Raw genomic sequence first — 21,055 nt, 5'->3', positions numbered from 1 at the left:
AATGTTAACGGTTCACTGTGCCCACCATGCCTCCTCCTTGACCAGTGGAGACTGTAATCTACCTGATAGACAGTGTCTTTGCACTCCCCAGGATGGCACACTGGGCAATCCACCCACTGTAGAGACTTGTGAGACTGTGGCTTTGCACTCCCCAGGATGGCACAGTGGGCAATCCACCCACTGTAGAGACTTGTGAGACTGTGGCTTTGCACTCCCCAGGATGGCACAGTGGGCATGGTGGCCCCTTCGTGGATCTGGCGTCGTGGACTCATGTGGCTGTGGTGCCCCCCCCTTCCCTTCCCCCTGAGGTGCCTGTAGTTTTTTCATCAGATGCCCCTGCAGTGTTCTCTCCAAAGGACTCAGGTCTCCTGTGTGGGCTTTGCCCTTGTGTTGTTACACTTTGGCCCACGGACACTTCGATTTATTTTTGATGTACGGAACTAATTGCCTCGGCTATCCATTGCAGTGTATATAGTGATATTTTGGTATGAATATTTTGCATAGTTGACCTATATTTGTCAGAGCCTATTTATTACATAAATTTTTCTTCACAATTTAATTCTGTCTTTGCATTTTTCAGGGGGGTTTGGGTGGTGTCACTGTGACTTGTTGTTCTGCATTGGTGTGTACATGGTTCGGGGGGGTGGGGGTCGCATATGTGTGTGCCCGTAACCTTTCCTCCTCCCCCCTCCCGTGTGTCGTAGGTGCAGTACTCACCGTTGTCGTCTGCGCCGGCGTTCGTACTCGTGGTAGATGAGCAGGTAGACGAGAGCAGGTAGGATGTTTAATTCGGGTTCCATGCTGTCCTCCTTCCTCGTGGAGTGCGTAAAGGTGAGCGTTTTCCCGTTCGTGGTCTGTTTCCGCCGTGTTTTTATCGGCGGTGCTCCCGCCCCGGAAAAGGTGGCAGATTGGTGAGTTATGATATTGTGGGCGGTACATTGTCTGCTGTCTGCCTGTTGGCGGTGACCGCCGTGCTGTTTGTCTGTACCGCCGTGGCGGTCGGAGTGTTAATGTGGTGGTCTCTGTTGGCGGTTCCCGCCAGGGTCAGAATTCCATTTTTTGGACCGCCGGCCTGTTGGCGGGTTGGCCGCCGCTTTATCACCGACCGCCAGGGTTAGAATCACCCCCTAAGTGTATTGTTGTTTGTACACTCTTGTATGAATAACATTTTTTTCATACCCACAAAATAGTTATAAGTGTTGGTACTCAATGTACAACTATACAATTTATATCTTCTTATAAGCATTGATGTGCAATATGAGGCATGCTATATGGTCATTATTATTAGATATTTTCATCTGCAAGGCCATGCTCACATCTTTAATCGTATATAATGGAGTGGAAATAATGCAACTGTAGGTTTTAATAAGATGTAAACATCTCCATAATGTGGAAAGAAGCTGTAACATCTGCCCTCAGATAAATGTTACACAGAGTAATTTCCAGATTTTAAATTACTTAAAAGTAAGGACAGCTTTAAAAGGACTGGTCTGATTTTAAACTTGTTTATATTGTAAAAACCAAGGTTTTCAAAAACAAATCTACATTCACATAATGGCTCTCATTAAGACTTCAGCAGTCTTTTAGTAAGACAGCCGAAGTCTTCAGACCACCTTATTATGAGTGATTTAGGAATTCCGCAGTCATGCTGGTGGTCGGCAGTGAATAGGTGGTTCCACTCCCGGCACAGCCACGACAAAAGGATGCCACACGCTGTATTATGATCTGTTATATAGCGTGGCAGTGTCCTGATGGCGGGGCGTTGCTGGCTGTGGAAGCGTCTGGACTTTTCCCCTCCCAGACATCGTCCTCGATGGATGAAGTAAGTGGATCGTGTGATAGGGGAGGGTGTGTGTGTGTGTGCATGTGTGTGTATGTGTGTGTGCGTGTGTGAATGTTGTGAATGCGGGTGGTTTGTAGGTGCATGTCTGTGTCTGTGAGTGATTGTTTGTAGACAGGATGGGGGTGTGTGTGGTGGTGTTTGTATATGTATGTTAGTGTGAATGGGGGTGTATGATGTGAGTGTGTGGGTGAGTGGGGGTGTTTGTTTATGTGTGGGAGTATGTGGACGTATGTGTGAGACTATCCTGGTGACAGGAATGCAGATTCCTGTTGCCAGGATACAAGACCGCCAGATTGTTCTGGCGGTGTGACCACCAGAAAAATGCTGGCAGTCTTCTGAGTTGTAATACGCTAGCGGTATTACAGTGTCCGCTAGGTCAGAAGTTCTCACCTCCAGCCTGGCGGACCATGGAAAAGCAGCGGGACGGGCGGAGTTTCAGTGGTTTTTCTTAGGCCAAACCACTGAACTCGTAATTCGGCGGTCTTCACCACTGACCCGTTGGTCTTAAGCCTGCCAGACCCGTAATGAGAGCCAGTATGTTAGTATTGTGTTTCTTCATATCTACTTAGTGTTCTGTGACTTAGGGAGATTTTTGTGGCATGATCTTCTATTTTTATTTATATTTAAATTTAATTTCCCCATTTGGCTGTATTAACAAAGCTTTAGAAATAGCTCTTATTTTCTCATATCCATGTGTGTAAATACTTATACAAACACTATCACCCTTCAAAAGATGTTTGCGATGTGGTATTCATAGATGTATACCAAAGTTTAGGCTCTGAAGGCCTGTGTTATAATTGATTATCAGTTAAATTACAGTTGAAGTTACTACTTACATAGTGACTTGGCTCTTTTAAAAGCTGTTGCACATAATCCACTAGGAAGGGTCACATCAGATATCTGCATTCTGTTAGACAAGTTGATTTATTTTGCATTAGGACAATGTGCAGTTTTGTAATACTTAATCAATCACTAAGTACTTCTACTATACTAATATGAATCCAGATTGTGGGGTTCATTTTCAGGGTTGTGAAGTATATTTCATCACCAGTGTCCTTTCATTAGATTGATATTGCAACTCTTTCACTTTCTTCTGTGCTTGCAATGGCCAAATATAACAAACAAATTGTGCCTTATATTCTCTGGCAAATACTGCACATGACTTCATCAGAAACTGACCAGGCGCTTCTCAGAATCTGTGGAGGCAAATTATACTACAATGCCCATATGCCAGAGAAGAGTCCAGTGTGTGGACCAGTTAAACAGGTTAATAAAAACCATAAAAACGTGTATGAAAGATAGAAATACAAATGAGCATTAACCTAAAAATATGTACAAACAGTAAAATGTGAGCAGAAAACGAAAGTTAAAATGAGACCCTCATGATTAGGGCAAGGAAAACCCAAATGCAATTCTGGAACCTGAAAACCTGGTGATTCTATGAAACGGACAGAATAATCAAAAACCGTCACTATGAGGAAGCTTCAGGCCTTGGCATCTTTTTTGCGCAACACAGCCTATTATCTAAAAGATGCATTCTAGGTATGCAAGACCCCTACACTACCAATAACTAATGTCTATGGGATGCATTCCGATGTTGTAGGACTGGACAGTTACCTTTTTACCTAATAGGTGCTTGCTAGGGGCGCCATGGCAGTAAAGACTTTCAGAAACTGAATTAACTTGGTGTTTAACTTTTAATTACTTGGGCTGTTATGACAGCCGACCTGCAGGACCGAACTCCCAGGATGTTAAATTCCTTTCTCAGCAGTTCCCTTCTCTGGCTTCCCAGAGCTGGGGAAACGCAAACCACATGGATAAGGGTCTCCCTAGTCTGATGACAGAGTCTATAAGCCTCTGATTGCCATTCTTCCTCTCTTTTCCATTTCAGGAGGAAATCCAGGGTTGGTAGATCTCCCAACCTCATCCGTAAGAGGATTTGCTTAGTTTTTCGTGCTAAGGTAGCAGATAGGATGCGGGGCTCCTTATCCCGCACATATGAATTTAGAACTAACCATCCATGAGATTGATTCGAAAGAGTCTCCATGTCTTCTAACCGGCTTAAGATCTTAGCTGATTTTTTGGCTCCTTTTCTGAAGGCTGGTGCTGGTAGTAAGCTGTCCCACAAATCACCCAGTTTAAGCTGGGCTATGCTTTTTTCTAAGTAACCCTTAAAAATGTTGTCACCCCTCTCAAGATTGATTTCATGCCAGACTAGGTTTGCTAAAGTCCCCGTGGGAGCTAAATGGAATTTGTAGCAGCCGTTGACAAAATCTGCCGGCTTTGCAAATGATTGCTTTGTTAGTGAAAACTCTAGTCTGATTTGGGCCGGGGAGGCTGATCTGGGTAGCTGGAAAACTTGTTTATAAGATTTTGCTAACAGATTATCCATCATAACTACCCCCCCCCCATTATTTCTGTCCCATATGCGAAGGTTGGAAGTAATTTCCCTCTCATAATCATGGTCATTGGTTTAAGGGGCCACCCAAGGATGGACTCTGCCAGGTTGCCAAAGGGCCGGTTTAAGGCTTGTGCCTTCTCCCTTATTACTTCTTTGTGGGCTGCACATGTGCCCCTAGATTCAATCCTGACCCCTAGGTGTGTATATGCTACCACTTCCTCAATATGCTGGCCATTCAAGGACCACTTACGGCGTAAGGTCGGTTTGCGGTTAAAGGGGATTATTTTAGATTTCGAATAGTTAATTATCATTAGCATATCCTCCTAAGTAGTTCAAGAGTTTCTGTAAGCCTATTCTGGAGTTGCTGAGCAGCAGCAGCTTTTCTGCATAGAGCCGGTTGGATATTTGATGACCCCCCTAAACTTGGTGGATGGGCTGGCTGCTTATCCAGGGCTAGGGATAGATCTGATATATACAGATTGAAAAGAAGCGGCGCTAGTACACAGCCCTATTTCAGGCCGACAGTGGTTTTGATAGGCCTGGACAGGAAGGAGCCATCTCCCAATTTGATTTTAACCCAAGTATTGGAATAGAGCATAATAGTAGCATTTCATAAATTCCCCGGCAGCCTCCACTGCTGTAGTTTTGTCCAGAGTTTATCTCTGGGGACACAGTCAAATGCAGCTTGAAAGTCCACGAAACACAGGTAAAGGGGTGTCCCTGTACCCCTTGTTCTATTCATTATCAGACTTAAGCCCTCATTACAACCCTGGCGCTAAATCACTCTTACCGCCGTGCCGACGGCCGCCAACATACCGTGACCACGGCGGTAATCTGCTACAGGTACTGTGACCCACACAGAGAATACCGCCACAATAGAGACACCCACACAAGTCTGCCAGACCAAAGGTCAGGGATAAACTGGTAGTACCAAAACCCACACCATGGCGCCAACAGGAATACACCCACAGTATCACGTCCCACAAATCAATGCGGCGGTCTTTCAAAAGCGGTAAACCATTGGCGGTACATACTGCAGCGCTCAAAATACACACACACCTACAAATCACCACCACATTGGACAATTCAAACTACACACATACACACACCACACCCACACCACTATAAAACATACACCCACATTACCCACAACCCTTTCAATGAAAAAAAGAAATCAAGCACAGAGAGACAAGCAAACAGCACACATCCAACAGAGGCACAGAACACCATCACTCATACACCATCCATGCACATCACAGTACACACCCCAATACATCACACTGCACATAACCTCACACATATCACTCACAGCACATCCCTTGCACCTCAAAGCAGACGTCCATTGCAAGGAAGATGGATTTATGGCAGAGAATCGTCGACAGGGTCAACGCCGTGGGACAGCATCCAAGAACCAGGGATGACATCAGCAAGAGGTGGGATGAACTATGGGGGAAGGTGCGTTCCGTGGTATCAAGACCCCAGATTGCTGTACAGAGGACTGGCGGTGGACCCCCACCTCCTCCCCCACAACTAACAACATGGGAGGAGCAAGTCTTGGCGATCATGCATCTTGAGGGCCTCGCAGGAGTAGCAGGAGGACTTGATTCTGGTAAGTCAAACCTTAACTACTTCATCTACCCCCTACATGCATGCCATCACATATCTCTACCCTCACCCTCACTCCATCACCTCACATGTACCCCACCATTACAACCCACACATCCCAATACCAAGCCCTGCATGCAACATCAATGCATGGACACCCATCACCCCAGCATGCCCAGTAGAGAGACTCACCCAGCCCACACAATCAGCAATCACACAAGGCCAATGCGATAGGGAAACCACTATTATATGAGGGAAACACACCCATCACACAAGATAACACACACAGGTACAATAACAATGCATTTGCATCCCAACAGGACCCCTACCCAACGTTACCGGAGAGGAGGTGCCAGCTACATCCAGTCCCCCCCAGAAGAGGCCCACAGTGATGACAGCAGCTCTGCACACCTGGATCACGATGACCAACCTGGCCCATCAGGGACCTCTGGACAGTCAGTTTCCTTGCCACAGCACAGCACCCACCCAGCGGGCCCATGCCCCTACCCACAGGACACATCAATCAGCAGTGTGTCCACCACTACAGGGACCCCAGGCAACCCCACAAACACAGGATGAGCAGAGATCTGGGGTCAGTGACAGTGGGCACACGGTTCTGGGGACAGAGGCACAGGACTACCGGGAAGCTGGGAGGACTGCTGTGCGACAGGGGGAGGACAGGCCAAGGGAACCGACACTCCAAGAGGCACTCTCAAACATCATGGGAGCATACCACCACTCCCATGAGACCATGGGCATGGTACTGGCCAAGTTGCAGGAGACCCAGCGGCTGAAGGAGGGACAGTACCTAGGGATCAGGTATGACCTAAAAACATCTACACCATACTGGTCACCATAGCAGGGGTGTGGGCTGACATGGGCAAGACCATGAGGAAGTTAGTCACACAACAAAGGGCCCCTGACACTAGCCAAACTAAGGAACAGCCTTCCACCTCCCCTGGCGCTAGTGGACAGGAGGCCCTGCCACAGGACCAACAGGCCACCAGTCCTCCACCCCCTGCAGAAGGAGAACCACCCCGCAAACAGTCCCTGCGATCCAGGTAGAAGACAGAGAACATTGCCAAGACCTCCGCCAGGAAATAGGACTCTCCTGATTGTCACCCTCCTGTCTTACTCTGTTCCCCTGTCCACCTTGAACTGCCATTGCTCACCTTCCTGTGCCCCATTGGACAATGAACCTGTGATACCAAGAGACTGGACTCTACCATGGACCGTCCTCCACTATTACCCCAGCCCTTTGCCTGTACCCCTAATACTATTTAGCACAGAAAATAACCACCATGTAAATATAAATCATACTGGAGTCAGTGTAATTATTGGAAAGATGTATTCTTACAACATTCTCAAAGCATTGCAACGTCCATGTTTATTGAATCATAGCAATGTATGAAAGTTGGTGGGCAGCAGTAAACATAGCAGAAGCCTGAATGGGGTACACAGTCCTGAAAAAAGGAAACCCAAAGGGAACAGTCAGTGGTCATACACAGAGAGTAAGAGGATGCCATGTACAATGTCCTAAAGTATACTGAAATGTGAAGAGGAGTTACAGTCTCTTACCAGTGTGTCACTGGAAGTACTGCTGGATAATGTTTGTTCTGTTGTCCACATCTTCTTCATCTGCCTCCTATTCCTCGCTGTCCACAGGCTCCACTGTTGCCACAAGACCATCACCAGGCTCATCCTCCAGCAGGAAAGGCACCTGGCATCTCAATGCCTGGATGTGCAACATACAGCATGCCACGATGATCTGGTGCACCTTTTTTGGTGAGTAGTACAGGGATCACCTGTTAGATGGAGGCACTGGGACCTGGCCTTCAGGAGGCCGAAGGTCCGCTCAATTATTCTCCTTGTTCGCCCATGTGTCTCATTGTAACGTTCTTTTGCCTTTGTCCTGGGATTCCTCACTGGGGTCAGTAGCCATGGCAAGTTGTGGTAACCAGAGTCACCTGTGAATTTGGAGGGACAATTGGGAGACACACGAACCCTTAGGGACAACCCTATACCCAGAAAACTACATATACCGTATGGGGACCTTGTCCTCACTATTAGCCACACCCAGTGTCTCTGGAGTTGGGCCATCACATAAGGGGTGCTGCTATTTCTCAAGATATAGGTGTCATGCACAGAGCCAGGATATTTGGCATTCACATGGGAGATGTACTGGTCCACCAAACACACCATTTGCACATTCATTGAATGATAGCTTTTTCTATTCCTGTAGACCTGTTCATTTCTGCGGGTGGGGACAAACACCACATGTGTACAATCAATGGCACCAATGACCTTGGGGATATGTCCCAGGGCATAGAAGTCAGCTTTCACTGTGGCCAAATCCTCCACCTGGGGGAACACGATGTAGCTGCGCATGTGTTTCAGCAAGGCTTACAACACTTTGATCAACACGTTAGAGAACATTGGCTGAGACATTCCTGATGCCATGGCCACTGTAGTTCGAAAGAAGCCACTTGCCAGGAAATGGAGGACAGGACCTGCACCAGAGGGGGCATTCCGGTGGGGTGGCGGATAGCTGACATCAGGTCTGGCTCCATTTGGGACCACAGTTCTTGGATTGTGGCACGATCAAGTCTGTATATGATTATAATGTATCTGTCCTCCATTGTCGACAGGTCCACCAGGGGTCTGTATACCGGAGGATGCCACCATCTCATCATCTGCCTCAGTCGTTGTAGCTTATGGAAGAGAACGGTGAGCAGAAGTTCATTTCCCACCCAGATAGCACAACTCTGTATGCATGAATGTCACAGAAGCAGTGTGTGTGGACTAGAGTCGGTATATGTGCCAATATCTACTGTGACGCAGTTAGGTGCCATGCCATGCCCACATGACATGGTGTCTGCCTGACCTGTGAGGAGGGACAAGGGGAAATGAGGTAACTGCGCTGGCATTGTGCAGCGTCGTGGTAGGCGGTTGAAGACCGCTGCGCAACTACGCATTGGTTATCATTGGGCTCTATGGGTTCCAGGAGCCAATGGTGATGTACGCCGGCGGTGACGGTACTGACCTCCACGGACGTCACCACCATTTTCTAGCTATTCACTCACTTGCTACCTGACCATCAACAGGAGAGGTCCTACACTGCAAGTGCTGCTGTGACCTGAGTCTGGAAGCGACAATGGCTAGAGTGTCTGGGAAAGGGCCCATGCCTTCACTGTGGAGGAGCTGGAGAAACTGGTGGATGGGGTCCTCCCCCAGTACACGTTACTCTACGGTCCTCCAGACAAACAGGTGATACACTGTGAGGATGATGCATGGGCCATGAATGTAGGGACTGCTGTGTATGTAAGCCACATGTATGGGGAGGCTGAGGCGTCCTGACCTGAATGTTGCATGAGAGGTGGACAGTGTATGTGCATCAGGGCATGGGTGGGAACTGGTGGGCAATGAGTATGATGGTTGGGACGGGTGAATACTTACATTTTCCGCTGTCTTTTCCCTCTAGGTCAGTTCCCACCAGAAGAAGGGTATTTGGCGTGCCATCGCCAAGTAGGTGCGGACCCTGGGGGTCTATCACAGGCGGAGCACCCACTGTCGCAAGAGATGGGAAGACCTGCGCCACTGGACCAAGAATACGGCGGAGGCCCAGCTGGTACTGGCCTCCCAACGTGGAACGGGTGCCCGTTGCACCATGACCCACCTGATGTTCCCCATCCTGGCAGTGGCCTATCCAGAGTTGGATGGCCGCTTGAGGGCATCACAGCAGCCACAAGGGGGTGAGTACCGTTTCAGAAAGCTGACTTTGCCCGCTATAAAAAGTAGCTGGGTGAGGGGGTGGGCTGTGGGTGCCCCTAGTCCAGAGCAACCATGCCAGGGTAAGTCCCTTGTCTGAAGTGTCTGAAGCACCCCTACCCGAATGGTACAAGTAGCCAACTACTACAGGGCAGGGTCCTGTGGGTGTCAGGTGTGTAGGTGGTGGCGTTAGGCATTGTACCCCATGGGCTGGTGACTACTTTAGTAAGTGGTTGGGCATGGCCTAGTGCATAAGGCAGCTCAGTGTGTGTTGTGTACCCCAACGGTAGTGGTGTTGCTGGCATTGATCATGTGTATTCTCTGTCTCTCCCTCCCCTTCTGGTTTTGTCACCCTGTCCCTGTGTGCATTAGCATCATCTGGTGGAGGAGCAGGGGCACCAGCAACGGAGGGAGCTGCATCCCACATGGCCCATGAGGGTGAATCCACTGAGGGTGAAAGCACCAGTGGGACGGAGGGAGAGGGGAGCTCCATGACAGGAGGGGATACCAGTGACAGCGACTCCTCCTCTGATGGGAGCTCCCTGGCGGTGGCGGACACCTCTGTGCCCACCCCAACAACAGGTACAGCCACCACCCCCCCTACCAGCACCACTCTCCTAGCAGCCGCTCAGCATGTTTCCCATGCCCGCTCACACAGGGGGTGGGCATCTCCTTCGCCCCAGGCACCTCAGGCCCTGCCCAAGTCAACCCTGCTGCCCTCAGTGAGGAGGCTATTGACCTCCTGAGATCCCTCACTGTTGGGCAGCCAACCATTCTGAATGCCATCCAGGGTGTTGAGAGGCATTTGCAACAAACAAATGCATACCTGGAGGGCATTCATTCATTCTGGCGGGGCAGCCCAACAGCAAGCATTTCAGGCGCTGGCCTCAGCACTGATGGCAGCCATTTTCCCTGTGTCCAGCCCCCCCTCCAACTTCCACTACCCAGACCCAATCCCATCTACCTCAGCCTATCCCAAGCACACCTTCAGACCAGCATGCACACACATCAACACACAAAAGTGGCTCAGGAAAACATAAGCACCACACATCTTCAGACAGGCACTCACACAAGCACCATACCCATGCACACATACCAACACCCACTTCCTCCACTGTGTCCCCCTCCTCCCCTTCGTCCACCTCCCTCCCAGTAGAGTCTCCACTCACACTTGCATGCACTACATCATCAGCCACTGCCTCCATCACCAGCTCGCCCATCACAACACACCCCTCATCAGCATTCACCACCTCCACAACCATGCACACGTCCCCTGAGTCCTCTCCTAGTGTGTCTGTGAGCCCTCCTCCCAAAGTACAGAAACACAGGCACACACCAACCCAACAGGCATCCACCTCACAACAGCCTCCAGCCCATGCACCTTCACCCAAACTCAGCAGACGTACACCTCCTACAGCAATTACCTCTTCCTCCACTCTCACACCCCCTCCATCTTCCCATCCCAGTGTGTCAAAGAAACTTTTCCTGGCTAAAATTTACCTCTTCCCTACACCTCCCCCCATCCCCCTTTGTCCTTCCCCTAGGGCCAGGATGTCTAGATCCCAGGCCAGTACCGCAGCCACCAAATTGGCGTCCCCGGCAAGTCTGAGAGGATCGAACGGGGCACCCGTCAGGGCTGCCAGTGTGCCACCTACCAAAGCTAAGGACCACCTGATTCCGCCATCTGCCAAGGTAAAGAAGGGGCCGGCATGCAGAAGGGAAAAGACCACCCAGCAAGGCCTCATCCAGAACCAAAGAGGACAGTGCCAAGGTCCCAGCAACGACTACCAAGGTGGGGCAGGGACACCAAAGCAAGGCCAAGTCACCTCAGGGCACAGAGCCTCCTATTGAGGGACTGGTAACCCCATTTCTCATGACAGGCCAGCAACCTGTACCATGGTGAGCACCGCTGCAATGACTGCCACCTGCATGGCCACCTGTACCACCATCTGCACCGCCCCCTGCACCGGAGCTGCCACATCTACAGTCACCAGCATCATCCCCAGTGGGCAGCCGTCTGAGGCTGCTGGAGACATTCTGGTGTCTCCCTCCATTACTGCAGACACCTGCAGCACGGGCAGCACTGGCAGCATCTCTGCCGCAGACACCGCCGCAGCCACTGCCGCAGCCACGGCCACCTGCACCGCCATTTGCACCGCCACTTGCCCAGCCAGTGCCAATACAGTGGACATCAGCAGTATCCCCAGTGGGCAGCCGTCCGAGGCTGCAGGAGACGTCCTGGACCCTGCACACACTACACGAGACACCACCACCAGCACTGGAACTACCAGCAGTTTGCAGCCTAACTCGCCGCAGGGTGGAGTGTGGCTGTGCCTCCATGGAGTATCATGCTACCTGTTCCCTGAAAATCTCGTGCCTCAGATACCCAGGTGAGTGAATGGGAACTGCCACACCCCAGGTGCAGCATCACTGGGCACTAAGCCCCCTCCAGAACCAGTGGAGAAAGGCATCCACTCCCCCAATCCATGGCAGGATGAACCACACTGGGCACAAAGCCCCCTCCAGAAACAGTGGAGAAAGGCATCCACTCCCCCAATCCTTGGCAGGATGAAGCAGACTGGGCACAAAGCACCCTCCAGAACTAATGGAGAGATGCATCCACTCCCCCAATCCTTGGCAGAATGAAGCACATTGGGCACAAAGCCCCCTCCAGAACCAGTGGAGAAAGGCATCCACTCCCCCAATCCTTGGCAGGATGAAGCAGACTGGGCACAAAGCCCCCTCCAGAACCAGTGGAGAAAGGCATCCACTCCCCCAATCCTTGGCAGGATGAAGCACACTGGGCGCAAAGCCCCCTCCAGAACTAGTGGAGACATGCATCCACTCCCCCAATCCTTGGCAGGATGAATCGCACTGGGCACAAAGCCCCCTCCAGAGCCAGTGGAGAAAAGAATCCACTCACCCAATCCTTTGCAGGATGAAGCACACTGGGCACAAAGCCCCCTACAGAACCACTGGAGAGATGCATCCACTCACCCAATCCTTTGCAGGATGAAGCAGACTGGGCACAAAGCCCCCTCCAGAACCAATGGAGGAAGGCATCCACTCCCCCAATCCTTGACAGGATGAAGCAGACTGGGCACAAAGCCCCCTCCAGAACCAGTGGAGAGATGCATCCACTCCCCCAATCCTTGGCAGGATGAAGCACACTGGGCACAAAGCCCCCTCCAGAACCAGTGGAGAAAGGCAATGGCATCCACTCCCGCAAACCTTGGCAGGATGAAGCAGACTGGGCACAAAGCCCCCTCCAGAACCAGTGGAGAGATGCCTCCACTCCCCCAATCCTTGGCAGAATGAAGCACAATGGGCAAGCAGCCCCCTCCAGAACCAGTGGAGAAAGGCATCCACTCCCCAGTCCTTGGCAGGATGAAGCACACTGGGCACAAAGCACCCTGCAGAACCAGTGGATAGATGCATCCACTCCCCCAATCCTTGGCAGGATGAAGCACACTGGGCACAAAACCCCCTCCAGAACCAGTGGAGAAAGGCATCCATTTGAGAGACTGTGGCTTTGCATTCGCCAGGACCAAGCAGTGGGCAACCCACCCACTTGAGAGACTGTGGCTTTGCACTCGCCAGGACCAATGTGTGGGCAACCCACCCACTTGAGAGACTATGGCTCTGCATTTCCCATGATCAAGCAGGGGGCAAACCACCCACTTGAGAGACTATGGCTTTTCACTCCCCAGGACCAAGCAGTGGGCAAACCACCCACTTGAGAGTCTGGGGCTTTGCACTCCCCAGGACCAATGCGTGGGCAAACCATCCACTTGAGAGACTGTGGCTTTTCACTCCCCAGGACCAAGCAGTGGGCAAACCACCCACTTGAGAGTCTGTGGCTTTGCACTCCCCAGGACCAATGCGTGGGCAAACCACCCACTTGAGAGACTTTGGCTTTGCACTCCCCAGGACCAAGCAGTGGGCAAACCACCCACTAGAGAGACTGTGGCTTTGCACTCCCCAAGGCCAATGCGTGGGCAAACCACGCACTTGAGAGACTGTGGCTATGCACTCCCCAGAACCAAGCAGTGGGCAAACCACCCACTTGAGAGACTGTGGCTTTGCACTCCCCAGGATCAATGCGTGGGCAAACCACCCACTTGGGAGACTGTGGCTTTGCACTCCCCTGTGGGCATGTTTCCCCCTCGAGGAGCAGTGGCGTAATACCATCTTCCGGCTGAGGTGCCCCCCTCTCTCTTTCCCCCTGAGGTGACTATGGGGGTCATTCCGACCCTGGCGGTCCATGACCGCCAGGGCCGGGGACCGCGGAAGCACCGCCAACAGGCTGGCGGTGCTTCCTGGGCCATTCTGACCGCGGCGGTAAAGCCGCGGTCAGAAAAGGACAACCGGCGGTTTCCCGCCGGTTTACTCCTGGCCCAGGGAGCGCCGCCATGGGGATTCCGACCCCCTTCCCGCCATCCTGTTCCTGGCGGTTTTTACTGCCAGGAACAGGATGGCGGGAACGGGTGTCGTGGGGCCCCTGGGGGCCCCTGCACTGCCCATGCACTGCCATGGGGACACTGAAAATCGCGACGGGTGCCACTTTACCCGTCGCACCCCTACAACTCCGCCGGCTCCATTCGGAGCCGGCTTCATTGTTGAGGGGGGTTTCCCGCTGGGCCGGCGGACGGCCTTCTGGCGGTCGCCCGCCGGCCCAGTGGGAAAACCAGAATGGCCGCCGCGGTCTTTTGACCGCGGTGCGGTCATTCGGCGGTTCCCTCCAGGCGGGCGGCTCCCGCCGCCCGCTGGGGTCAGAATGACCCCCTATGTGCTTTAAACCTGATGCTCCTGCAGTGTTCTCTCCATTTAGAGGCAGGAGTCAGGTGTGGGCTTCGCCCATGGTATTTGGGCCCACTGGTCCACGGAAATTTACAAGAGACAGTGTAAGGCCTTCTGTACATAATGTAAATATTTGTATATAATGATTTTTTGTTACTCGTTTGCTATATCTGCATGTTCAAAAATATCACTGATTGAACTCAATTCCATTTGTCCTTGCGTTTTTCCAGGGGGTTACGGGGTGTATCTGTAATGTTGTTGGATGTGTTGTGTATGGTGTTGTGGTTGAGGGTGGGGGGAGGTGTTGCGTGTTACGTGTGTGTGTCACTATCTTTTCCCTCCCCCTTCCCCTGTGTGCTAGGTGCAGTACTCAACGTCATCGTCGCCACCTTCTTTGGTGTTCCTGGTAGATGAGGAGATAGGCCAGCATCAGCAGGACCTGCAGCTCGGACTCCATGGCGTCCTGGTTCTTTGTTGAGTGTCGAAAGGTGAGTGGTTCCCCTTCAGTTTACTGTTTCCGCCATACTTTTGATGTTGTTGGTACCGCCCCGGAAAAGCTGGCGGATTGGCCTGTCATAATACTGTGGGCTGTACATTGTCTTCTGCCTGTCTGTTGGCGGTGACCACCGCGGTGTTTGTTGCTACCGCTCTGGCGGTCGGAGTGTTAAAGTGGCTGTCTATGTTGGCGGTTTCCGCCATGGTCGTGATCCCATTTTTTTTACCGCCAGCCTGTTGGCGGTGTTACTGCCGCTTTAACACTGACCGCCAGGGTTGTAATGAGGGCCTTAATTCCATGAGATTTTTTAGCGGGCCCTGTTTTTTTGTAAAGCCTGTTTGATTAATAGGAAGTTTTCCTTTGTCCATGGCCCACTGTTCTAAATGCTGCAGAATTCTTATGGAAAAATATTTTAGGTCTGCATCTGAATGGGGGATCAGAGGATAATTGGAATGTAAGGAAGCCTTCCCCCCCCCTTGTATATGGGGAGGATTATCAAGCCCTTCCAATTGTCTGGGGCGGCACCTGTTATTAAAATACAATTAAACATTATAGCCTGTGGTAGGCCATTAGGGCCGGGAGCACAGTCCCGGCATGTTTTTTCTATTATCTTAGTTATTTCTTGAGGACTGAATATAATGGGCTCCTCAGGCTACCTATTGTCCTTGATTGTGTCCCATTGAGTTGTACTGGTATCTGTCGGGATGTTTCTTTAAAATTTGATTTTAAATATCCCACCCACGCATCCTCTGTGACATTTGCATTATTCGCAGCTCTGGGACCATTCTCAATGTTATTAACCAGGCTCCAGAACCGACTGGCATTTGTAAATGTGGATGCATAATGTAGTTTTGCCAATAATGTCTCCTGTTTTGCTCTTCTAAAAAGCCAAATGTCCCTCTTTAATAGTTTCCTTTCTTGCCGTAGAGTTTTTAAAGTTAATTCATCAGTGGAATGTTTCCGTAATTGTCTCTGAAGCCTATTCACTCCCGATTTCCTATGTCGTTTTGCAAGTGACATGAGTATGGTCTTTCTATGCCCCAGGTGTGCCCCCCTTGCCCTACCCCTCCCTGAAGATTGCTTGATGAAACTTTCTGTGAATGACTCCCATATGACAACTACTCTTAGAGGATCATTAGCCATACTTTCCAGTTTCCCACTAGCTTCCTCTGATTGAGCTGCGATCGTGAAATAACTCCATTTTAGTTGCTCTATATTTTCGGAACAAAGTTCCCCATTGAGGAGGTTTGTTTCTTCCTGGATGGGCTCTTGGCTCCGGATCGTAGTTATTTGTGGATTGCGGTCGCTTTCTAAATGATCTTGAACTCTAAAGTTTCTCACAAATTTAAATAGGGGGGCAGTTACCAGGGGGTAATCTATATGTAAAACAACCCTTTCCGTGGCTCTAGGCCAGGCCGGGATTGTATCAGACGGTAGCCATCCATTTAGTGCAAAGATGCCTGCTAACTCACAGCTCTTAATTAGCTTAGCACCAACTTTGTCTTGCTTTCTCTGGGATAGTAGACTTTGAATGGGCAGTGGAACCGCTATTTGTACATGATCCTCACTTGGCATGTGAAAGAAGTTAAGATTAAAATCTCTGGAGACTAACCAATGGGCAGAGTTGTATGCATTTTTTATATGTAGCAGATGTTTTAGCAGGCAGCTGGCTTCCAAATTTTTCTTTTTTGGGTTGATGTACACATTAACCTGGATCAGAGGGTCATGTATATTTTTTGCCCAATTGATCAAACAAACCCACAGAAAGGGCTGATTTCCCATCTGTCCTCCAGACGGTTTCACCTCGAGCTTAGAGTTGAAATAAATTGACAAACCTCCTTTTGCTCTTCCAAACCTTTTGTGTTTAACTACAGGTTTATTAAACTCCTTATAACCAATTAGAGGAAGATGTGTAAGTACCCATGTTTCTTGCAGCATTATGATATTGAAGGAGCCCTGCATCTTCCAGCTTTGATTGAAGACCCCCTATATTCCATGAACATATACTTAATGTTCCTTGCGTCAGAGGCAATTATGTGCCCTTCATAGGCCATGCTGGAATACTCAATTGAACAGCAAAATATTGTCTATATACCAAGCGGCAGGATGTGGGTTAATACAAATTACCTTCACCTGTACTTCCTAAGTGTGTGTCCTGCATGTCTAGTGAGGCCTCCTGAAGCAAGGCCTAGTGCCTCATTCCTTGGTGTGTGCATGCTTCATTGGCATTTGAAAGCCAAGTGGACTAAGTCTAATATCAATCAATCATAGCATTTGTAAAGCAGAGCACTGTCACCCCTAAGAGCATCTGGGCACTAAGGGTGCTGTGTCTCATTTGAAAAGTCAAGTCTTGAGTCTCCTTCTGAAGTCCATCAGAGAGGGAACAGTTCAGAGATGGAGGGGACTTGGCTGTTGTGTAGGAGAAGGAGCGGCCTCCGCTGCAGCCGTGATAGAAACGGGGGGTATGAGAGAGGTTTAGCGAGGTGGAACATGGTTTTCTTGCTAATACGAAGAATCTCTGGTCACTGGTTGATGTAAGACCACCCTAGGTTGTGAAGTACCTTGTATGGGAGTGTGAGGATTTTTAATTGGCATCTCTTCTGAACGGGGAGCCAGTGATGGTTCCTGAAGTGTGGGGTGATGCTTGAGCACATGGATAGGTTGAAAATGAGTCTGACTGCGGTGTTCTGTAGAGTTTGGAGTCTTTTAAGTAGATGGGAGGACACTTTCGCATAGAGAACATCACCATAGTCGAACTGGCTGGTGACCAGGGCGTGCATGACTGTCTTTCTGGTGTCAGTAGGGATCCATTAGAAGATTCGGCAGAGTATACGGAGCATGTAGAAATAGGACAAGGTGATTGAGTTTACTTGTCAATTCATGGATAATTGGCAGTAGAGGATGATGCTGAGGTTTTGTGGGTGATCTGATGAGAGGGCATTAGTCAGAGTTCTGCTGGCTACCAGCTGTGGTCCCATATGGAGGTATTCTTCTGGAAGATCAGGACTTCCTTTTTGTCAGTGTTTAGTTTCAGGCAGCTGTTTTTCTTCCATGTTGCTACATTGGTCATAGCATTGAAGAAGTTGACTTTGGCATTTTGGGAGTCTTCGGTGTGTGTGAGTATTAGTGAGCATTAGTTGAGTGTCCTCAGCATAGTAGACTATATTGAGTCTGTAGGATCTGACGATGTCTGCCTGGGGGGAGGGGGTCATATAGATGTTGAACAGGGTTAGGCTGAGGGAGGAACCTTGGGGTTTGCTGCAGGTGATGTTCTTGGGTGTAGAATTGAAGGGAGGAAGGCAGATGCTATGCATGTAGCCTGAGAGGAAAGAGGCGACCTACTTAATGGAGTTTTGCTGAATGCCTAAGTGGTGGAGTCCTTTGAAGAGTTTATAGTGGGAGACTGTATCAAACACTGCGGAGAGGTCCAGAAGGATCAGAGCTGCCGACTCTCCTCAGTAGAGGAGTGTCCTGATGTTATCCGTGGTGGTGATCAGTGCAGTCTCCAAGTTGTGATTGGCCCTAAATTCTGATTGTGAGGTGTCAAGAAAGTGGTTTGATTCGAGGTAGTCAGTGAGCTGTTGGTTGATGGTTTTCTCAAGCACTTTGGTCGTGAAGGAGAGCAGGGGGTTCTCTGGGGCTGGTGTAGGGTTTCTTTAGGAGGGTTCGGAACTCTGTGTGCTTCCATTCATCTGGGAAGGTTGCCTTGGAGTTCGAGGTATTGATGATGCAGGGTAGTTCTGTGTTAATAGTGTTGGCTCTGAGGTTGAAAAGCCGATGGGGGCAGAGGTCGGCGGGGGCTCTGGAGTGGATGGATGACATGATGGCTGCGGTGATCTGTATGGTACTCAGGGACCAGGAGGTTATCACGTGACTGGTGTTCGCTGCTTGAGAGATATTGTCTAGGTGGAGGTGGAGGGTTGGGGTTTGAAATTGTTGTATATGGTGGTGATCTTGCTGTGGAAGTAGTCTGAGAGTGTGTCACAGAGTTCCTGGGATGGGTGGATGGTGGTCTCTGCGACTATCGGGTTAGAGAATTCCTTGATGATTCTGAAGCGTTTGATGCGGGCAGGGATTGCTGCTCTTTTTGCTACCTCAATGTGGTGGTGGTAGTTCTTGAGTGCTGCCTTGTAGGCAGCTCTGTCAAAGGGGACCTCGGTGACGCACCATTGTTTCTCGAGTCAATGGCAGTCACATTTGGAGTTTCTGAGCTCCAGCGTATACCATCTTACTGGCTTGGAGGTGTTGTTGGTTTTAGCTGGTTTCAGCGGGGGGAGTCTGTCAGTGGACTTGGTGATCCAGGTGGTGAAGTTTTGGATTGCCTGATTGAGGTTGAGATCTGCCAGAGGCTTGGGTTATGGGGTGCCTAGAGCCAGTGTCCATAGGGTCTCGGTTACCTTGCCCCATCTTTGGTGAGGGGTGCTGAGGTGCTTGGAGGTGTTGTGCTGGGAATTAGGGATGGTAAAGTGGACAATGACGTGGTCAGTCCAGGTAAGTTCAGTCACAAGGGTTATATTGATTCTGTTGCTAGAAGTGAAGATGGCATCCAGTGTGTGTCCGGCTTTGTGAATGGGTTTGGTGACCTGTTGAATGAGGCTGATGTTGCTAAGGTTCTCTGTGAGGGAAGTGGAGTTGGTGTCATTGGGTTTTTAAGAGGGAAATTGAGATTGCTGAGTAGGACTTAGTGGAGGGAGTCGGTGGCGAGGTAGGCGATGAGTTTGGCAATGGCATTGTGGAAGGCTGAGCATGATCCCAGGGGTCTCTCTGTGAGGGTGCCTCACATTGTGGTGTTGGCATCGGTCTGGAGTTCGAAGTTGAGGTGCTCCGTGAGGGGAGCTGGGTAGTTGGTGGTGATGATGCATTGGATGGTTTCCTTGAAGATGATAAAAGTGTTCCACCATCTTTGTTGGTGTGGGCTTGATGTATCATCCTGTAGCCATCAGGGGTGGCTGTGGCAATTTTGGGGTTTGAGGAGGGTGCTAGCCATGTTTTGGTGATAAAGGTGATGTCTGTGTCATCAGTGATGGTGACCCAGATTTCCGTGACATGTTTGCATACAGAGCGGGCAGTTAACAAGATGTACTGGAGTGGTGTTTGGTTGTTCGTAGTCTTCTAAGAAGGTGCAGTGCAGGTATTAGTGTGCTCAGGTGGGCCCCTGTTGCAGGAGAAACAGCAAGTAGGCAGGTGAAGTTATAAGGGAGGTAGAATGCTACACTTAATATAATTGGCAATAAGTATAAGAAAATAATATAACGTGTTTGCAGATTAATTGGTCCTTTCTTAAATGTATGCCACATGCTAACTGCCCTCCTGTGTTGTTGCGCCTACCCTAGGTGTTTGTTATGCATAAAGGAAATGTATGATTGCACCAAAAATGTTGTTTGGTAGAAAAGAAAATGCCTCACCAACAAAAAAAAAAAGATGATCTATGCCACTGACAGGACATGCTGTTCTAAATATTTTTGCTATATAGATAACAGAGTCAATATGTGAAAATGTTTCTCTTTCTTTTATAGGCATCCTCTCAACCTAACAAAGGAGAAATTGACCAAGGAGGTGGGAAGCAGGACATTGACTCAGAGTCAGAAGGTGGTACCATAGATATTGAATGACCCAGTGGCATGGAGGATGATGAGGCTAGAGAGGATGCTTCTACATCTTTTGATTCTGAGGCCTCCACATCAGACGAGCACCAAATGGTGGTGGACCCTAGGCCATCTCCTTGACTTACTACCTTGTCCACCACATTACCAAAACCATCAATGCCCTCCATCCTGCTCCCACGAGTATAGGCCAACACCAAGCCCCAAAAAAGGTTGGGGCCCCCTACACCCCAGGTAGCTGAGCTCCTACCACTGTCCACCCAGCAGTGATGTCCGAGGAGTCTGTATGGCAGGCTGCACTGTTGTGTGTCCTCCAGGGAATAAACCATTAACTCACTCAATTAGTAGCATTATTGGATGGCATACACAGTGCAGAGTCTGCAATACAGAGAGGCATGGGCCACAGTAGAGCCCACTCAGATATCACTGCCTCGCTCAAGCACACACCCTCACCCAAACACAAACAATCACATAAACACACACCCTCACCCATATACACAGCATCACCCAAGCCCACAACCTGACCCAAGCAGACATCC

This window comes from Pleurodeles waltl, chromosome 3_1 (genome assembly GCF_031143425.1).
Source record: "Pleurodeles waltl isolate 20211129_DDA chromosome 3_1, aPleWal1.hap1.20221129, whole genome shotgun sequence".
NCBI classification, from domain to species: domain Eukaryota; kingdom Metazoa; phylum Chordata; class Amphibia; order Caudata; family Salamandridae; genus Pleurodeles; species Pleurodeles waltl.
The sequence above is the reverse complement of the archived record's forward strand: the minus strand, read 5'-3'. Positions refer to the sequence as shown.